Below are 6,961 nucleotides of genomic sequence, written 5' to 3'. Positions count from 1 at the left end.
TAATTTACCCAATATCATAGAGTTTATTAATAAGAAACATCCAGTTTTGCATTTATGCAACTCGGTCCAAGAGCCCACACTTTTAATTATTGCTGCCTGTTTACTGACCTCTCAACCAAACATGGGCCACTTGGGCAATAGTTGTGATGAAGCATTTTAAATTCTCAGGCGTTTATTATATGTTTCCATTCTGTGAACTACACATGTGTAGGACATTGAATGGATGTGACATGACTTTGCTTAGTGACTGAGTTGCATTTACCACTTTAAATTATCCCTCTTTTTTGGGGAGAGGTTTAGGTTAACCCTTAGATCTAGAAATAGGTTTGCCTCTTTCTTTTTCTTTTTGCCTTTTATGTCACTTCTAGGCTTGTAAGAGGCTAAGATGATTGTCACTTTTCCCCTCTGATTTGCACATCCCCAATTATCCTGAAGAAGTTTTACAGAATAAGCCATCAAGTTATATCCTAAAGGGTATACCTATCCTTTAGGTCTCATTTAGAAATACTGGAGTTTAAAGCACTGGTCTAAGGCTGATCTTCCAATCTGGCAGTTAAAGGAAGTTTCTGAAGGCTGTTTCTGGTTGGCCACTGCTTTTGACTGCCCTAGGAAAAACATCAGAAAGACTTTTATGTCATTAGAGCTGCCAAAATTGGTATAAGAATATAAATTTTCTTATTAAATCTGTCCTAACTCAGTCAACAAAGATGTGGACAATGGAACGAACAGACATTTTATACAAAAGAAAGACTGCCAAACATATGGGCACAGTGAAGCCACAATTATTACCTTTTGAAACTCCTACCATGACCACAATATGTCTTTTTATTAGCTTTATACACACTGGGTGGTTTTCAGAATATTCTATAATCAACATTTTCTCCTTCAGCACCCTGAGAAAATAGAGATGTTCAAATGATGGCTCCATAAATATCTATGGAGAAAAATCACAATGCCTAGGACGTTTCTTGATGAAAAAGCATTCTCACATTTCTGTTGGAACAGAAATACTATGATGTTTCTGGCAAGTAAGAGTTCATATACAAATATGGCTGCTGAGATGTCAGCAGGTCAGCTCTTCACACCCAAGCTGTTAGGGAAGACCTATTCAAATCTGTCATCCAGAAGAAATAATAACCATAGCACCTTTCCTTAAATGATACTTCACAGTGTTCAAAAAGCTTTTATAGGTGGTGGTGTAAGAAGCATGGGAGACGTCTTGTAGGAACTGGATTATTTTTATTTTTATCTTCTCTGACAGTCTGACTATGCGTTCCTCCTCCACACAGTAAAAATGAACTGCTCTGTGATAGTATTTAAGTTATTATCTCTAAGCTCCAAATCTGCCCCCTGCTTTGTGATGGTAGAATTGGGACTCTACAAACCACATTTCTGCTTTGCAAGCTGATCCCAGTTAAGCTTTGCTAATAGGAGGCACTTCAGGGTGACTCCAAGGTTGGAGGAGGAAAAAGGGATTTGTTTCTTACTGTTCTAGCTTTGCTGCTTGTTCCTTTGAATGTCACTCCAATGATGCTACTTCACCTCAGCAGGAGAAATTCCTTCTATAGCAGCAACTAAATTTAGTTTATAGTTTCTCTAGCACTTGTAGAAGTGCTCCATTGCTCCATCTCCAGAGATACTCACCTCTAGGAAGAGGCTGGAGCTCCCTCAGAAGTCTGGTTTCAGCCCCTGAGACCCTCTGCTGAACTCAGGGACCTATTAATCAACAGAAAGCAAAACTCAGACTGGCTTAAGTAGAAAAGGAGACTTACTGGCTCATATAGTCAGAAGTCCAGGAGTTGGAAGAGTTTCATTATTGGTTGATCTTGTTCAGTGATATCACCAAGGACCGAGTTTTAGTATTTTTTTCTTCTCTCTTTCACTCTACTACCCAGGTCCAGCTTCATTCCATGACTGATTTTGTGGTACCTTTTCCCCGACCAGTGAACAAAATCCTTGTTCATTGCATTGTTTGGACTAAACTGAACCAATCATGGTGAATAGGTACTATGTACTGATTGGTGTAGGATTGGGTTACTGACCATTCTTAAGCTAGTTGTCATGTCAAGGTCGATGTGAGGATAAGGTAAGATTATTCTGATTCGCATACTAATCAGGACTCATTCATTTCTTGGACTGGCCATGAGGTTCAGGTGCCCGCAGCCAATGAACCATCTGAGAAAGAGGTAGATATTTTTAGAAAGGGGGAATAGGTTGCTGGATAAATTACTAATTTACCAATGGGTACTGGCTATCCAGTACCCATACAAATCCTTCTTCCTGTCCATACTCTCAGAAACATTTATGTTTTCCTACTAGAAACAACTCAAGATTTAGTGTGTTAGCTCCAAGTTCCTTTTGATTCTCTGGGTGATGTGGGATCCTCTTCTTCATGTCTGGCTGAAACTTCTCATAGTTTAGGGACTTTTGTTAATAATATGTTATCCATCTATAACACAATCTATATAAACTGATGAAGAAAGAACAGGATAACTTTAATTAAAAAAAGAATCCCATTTGGAAAAGAGAAGAGTGGGAAACAACCCACAGTAGCCATTAGTCTATGACAGTATCATTCCTGCTGGACAGAAGTAATGGGGACTAGAGTACAGTAGTGAATTCTTTGGATGGTCATGCTGGCTGCTCAAGGTCTTGTATTTAGGAGGCTATCCTTTGCCCACTCTTTTCCTTGGCTCCGTCTGGGAGGCAGTATGTTATTAGGATTAAGAGTAAAGGCTTTGGAGTCAGAATGCCTGAGTCTAATGCTGGATTTGCTACTTTTTTTTTTTTTTTTTTTTGAGATAGAGTCTCACTCTGTCACCCAGGCTGGAGTGCACTGGCACAGACTCGGTTCACTGTAGCCTCTGCCTCCCAGGTTCATGCGATTCCCCTGCCTCAGCCTCCGGAGCAGCTGAGATTACAGGCATGTGCCACTATGTCCAGCTGATTTTTGTATTTTTAGTAGAGACGGGATTTCACTGTATTGGCCAGGCTGGTCTCAAACTCCTGACCTCAAGTGATCCACTCGCCTCGGCCTCCCAAAGTGCTGGGATTACAGGCGTGAGCCACCATGCCCGGCTGGATTTGCTACTTTTTAATTGTATACTTGGGTTCTAATACTGGATTTGCTACTTTTTAATTGTAAGTTTGGGTTCTAATACTGGATTTGGGACTTTTTAATTGTATGACATTCAACAAGTTTCTTAAACTCTTTATGCTTCAGTCTCCTCAGATGTAAAACAAAGACAATAATAGTACTTACCTCTTAAAATTAGTAAGCATGCAAAGAGGAAATTAATGCATGCAAAATTCTTAGAACATTATTTAACATATATTGAGTGCTCAGGAAATGTTAGTTATGATTATTTCAACTAGCCATTGAGGAGGATAATATGATACTTTCAGGGTGCCTTTGGCAGGAGAACGTCCTTCAATTATTTTTTGTTTTCAGAGATTCAGGGGGTACATGTGCATGTTTGTTGCATGGACGTATTGCATATGGTAGGGTTTGGGCTTCTAGTGTAGCCATTACCTGAACAGTGAACATTGTATCAAATAGGTTATTTTTTGACCATCACCCTCCTCCCAGTCTCCCCTCTTTTGGATTCACCAGTGTCTATTATTTCCATCTTTGTGCCCATGTTTACATGTGCCCTCTGTTTACAGAGATACTTATAAGTGAGAACATGTGGTACTTGATTTTCTGTTTCTGAGTTATTTCACTTAGGATAATGGTCTCCAGCTCCACCCATGTTTCTGCAAAAGACATTATTTTATTCTTTTTTATGGATGCATAATATTCCATGATGTATATATGCCACTTTTTTTCCAGCAAAATAATTTTATTTCCTAACATATGGTAACATATACATTCAATATGTGCTCACCTTGCACATCTATTCACACATGACTTCCAAATGACAACTGCTTTGATATTTAAGCATGTGCTCAAAGTTATCTTAGTTGAGATTTGAAAAATGCTTTAAACAGATAACATTCTGAGTATATTGGCTTGGTCACAGCAGAATTTACTTTAGTTAGATGAGTTCTACAAATTTAAAGCATTGAAAAGCTACTACTTTTCCCATCCAGATGAATATGATGCAGCAATATCAGCTTGTATTCCAGAGAAATCTCATTAAGTTTTTCTGGTGATGGAACCACTTATGCGCATCTGTTGGTACTGTGCAGGCAGATTCACAGGGTGGTGGTAAAGCATCCACAATGGCTCTGGCAGCATCAGGATCACACTTGAAGGGCCTCTCAGGCACAGTTGTATTCATGCAACTGATTCCTTTTCCATTCATTTTCTTAGTCACTAATACTTTCCAATGGTCATGAGTGCTTTTAATAACATCAATCGCAAAGTCCTTATCTTTAAGTTCTGCATTAAAAGCAAACTCATTTCTGGTTTTCCATCAGGAACCTTATACCTTGTAACTCAGTCCACAGTAGCTTCTAAGTAGCCAGGTTTCAGCAGTTTGACATCATTGATATCATTATAATTGGCTGCATCAGGATCATCTACATTAATGGCAATGACTTTCCAGTTAGTTTCTCCTTTGTCAATCATAGCCAATATGCCTAGAACTTTCATGCCAATTATTTCACCTCTTGCACATACCTTGCTTCCGATTTCACACACATCAATTGGGTCACTGTCACCACAACAGCCAGTATGTTCATCATTGTGCCCTGGGTCTTTCCAAGTCTGAGGGATGGCACCATAGTTCCAGATATATCCTTTATACGGGAACAAATTCACAACATAACGAAGTTTTTCTTTTTTCACATCTTGTTTAATGGGGTTTAAGGGGTCCTTTGTAGCAATCTCCATTTTTGCATTAGACAGCATGATACTTCCAACTACCACGTGGAACACATCCTTATCTGCATAAATTGGAATATTATGAAATGGAGATATACATTGTCCTTTCTCATTTTTGAGGAAGACTTGGTACTACAGGGAGAAGGGTGCGGCGTGCACCTCAGTGCTGAAGCCACTCATGGTGCCAGAGTCCAGCCACCGCCGCTGTCACAGAGCCACAGGCCCAGCGGGCATTGCCGACTGATAAAAGGAGAGAGCCCTGCGCCTGCGCGCTGCAAGCACTCTATAGCACCTTTTTTTTTTTTTTTTTTTTTAAATCCAGTCATCTGTTGATGGATACACAGGTTGATTCCATGACCTTGCTATTGTGAATAGTGCTACAATAAACGTAAGAGTGAAGGTGTTTTTTTGATATAACAATTTCTCTTCCTTTGGGTAGACGCCCAGTTACGGGGGTTGTTGAGGGGGGTTGTTAGTTATTTGAGAAAAGGGAATACTTCTACACTGTTGGTGGGAATGTAGATTAGTATAACCTCTATGGAAAATAGCTGGAGATTTCTCAAATAGAACTTCCTTCAGTATTTAATAGGCTTCTGACCTAATTGCTTCTGGTCAGTTCTGTAGTCAGATAATTGGTAATAGTCAGAGATCAGATTCATAATCTCTGAGTTTGGAAAGTAGATCTTTTGAGAATAGGTATTGGTTCATGTGCAACTGGCCAAAATTTTCCGCCCACTTTTGTTTTGAAACAAAAATATCTTAGATCATCTCACTAATGTGTTTGACTAGCTACATCTTGTTTCTTTGCCTTTTCTTGAACCAAAGCTTCCACTAGGAATACCCATTGTGAGCTATATCCATAGTGCATGCTTGCCAAGCTGCAAAATCAACTGTCAGGCAAAGTTGGAAGGGTAAATCCCCAGCCACCAGTGCTCAACTACTCTGCCCTATTGAGGCTGGTGTCATCTTGGCTGACTGTATGATTGCGGGCCTTATATTACGTTTATCTTTCTTGCCCAGATTGATGGGAGCAGTTTATAGACAGAAGAATGCCTCATGACAATATATCGATCAACAAAATGGGCACCTGAACTATTTAAGGCATTATACCAGGCATCATCCCCTCTCATTGCCATTGCTCCAACACTAGCTGAAGTTTGAGCTGCTCTATAAGACTTTTATAAAGGTCTATTGGGAGAAAATATGAAGACAGGCCCAGGCATTTATAGAAAGGCTTTATTTTGTATCCATTTTCACACATCACCCAGACAAACCATGAATTTTACTTTTCCAATTTTCATATAAAACTACATACACCGCACTGTACATGTAAAACAAATTTGGAAAGGAGCCTCAAGCTGGCCTCTGAAATTGTGTAAGCAATTATCACATTTTTGTGCGCAAATGCAGTAATTATATGTGTAATTTGGCAGCTGGGTTTGAAAATTTGGCCTTAAATGGAACATAGACAGGAAAAATAAATGTTGGAAAATGCCAATATTTTATAAAGATTTTGAATCAAATAATGGTGGAATTATTGCAAGCCATCTTAATTTTTAATTATAATGATCATTACACAATATACAATAATTTTTTGAGGAAGAAAAGAACTATAGATCAATTGCCCATAGTTTTTGTCAGAAAAAAATGCCTAATTTCTTTGGGAGGATAATTGTATTTTTCAGAGGTTATGGTACATATTTCAAAAGCTTTTTTTTCTTATAAAGAAAAGATAGTGATTGCCTAGTAGTTCAAGTTCTATGACATATTTTACTATGGGAAGAATAGAACTCTTTGTACTGATTACTTTAGAGGAAAAGTAGTATTAAGTCTGTACTTATATTTGAGCTAGTAATCTTAAATTAGATAAAGCTTTCTTATAGCATTTAAGCTTTGGAATATAAGATTACAGCCTAAATGAAGAGTAATTTAGATTTCTTTGATCTAGATTTAAATTGAATTTACATAGTAAAATGATAGTTTTTATATTGTCATCAAGATTGACTCTAATGCATGTGCTTTTTCATGTGGTTAGGAGGGCTAGGGATTGGATTTAATATAAGGATGGCTGTGGAGTAGTATCTTCTATTAGCAGGGTAATGGAGAGGTTGATTTTGCAGGTTCTGTAGTTAG

General features: G+C 38.4%; 1 long non-coding RNA gene and 1 pseudogene across 2 annotated transcripts in view; both read right to left on the bottom strand.

Moving 5' to 3' along the window:
- LOC129058625 (uncharacterized) overlaps window positions 1-6,961 on the bottom strand; it is a 32,578-nt gene continuing 25,617 nt past the window's right edge. The window contains exons 4-5 of one of the 2 annotated variants that reach the window (XR_008523881.2): window positions 1,645-1,716; window positions 1-605 (exon numbers count right to left, since the gene is read on the bottom strand). This is a non-coding gene — a long non-coding RNA (uncharacterized LOC129058625). The remainder of the gene's footprint in view (window positions 606-1,644; window positions 1,717-6,961) is intronic. The other variant, XR_008523882.2, reaches the window with a different exon arrangement.
- Window positions 4,113-5,041, bottom strand: LOC100450678 (inorganic pyrophosphatase-like; annotated as a pseudogene).

This window comes from Pongo abelii, chromosome 2 (genome assembly GCF_028885655.2).
Source record: "Pongo abelii isolate AG06213 chromosome 2, NHGRI_mPonAbe1-v2.0_pri, whole genome shotgun sequence".
NCBI lineage: Eukaryota > Metazoa > Chordata > Mammalia > Primates > Hominidae > Pongo > Pongo abelii.
This window is presented reverse-complemented; position numbering and strand designations above follow the sequence as displayed.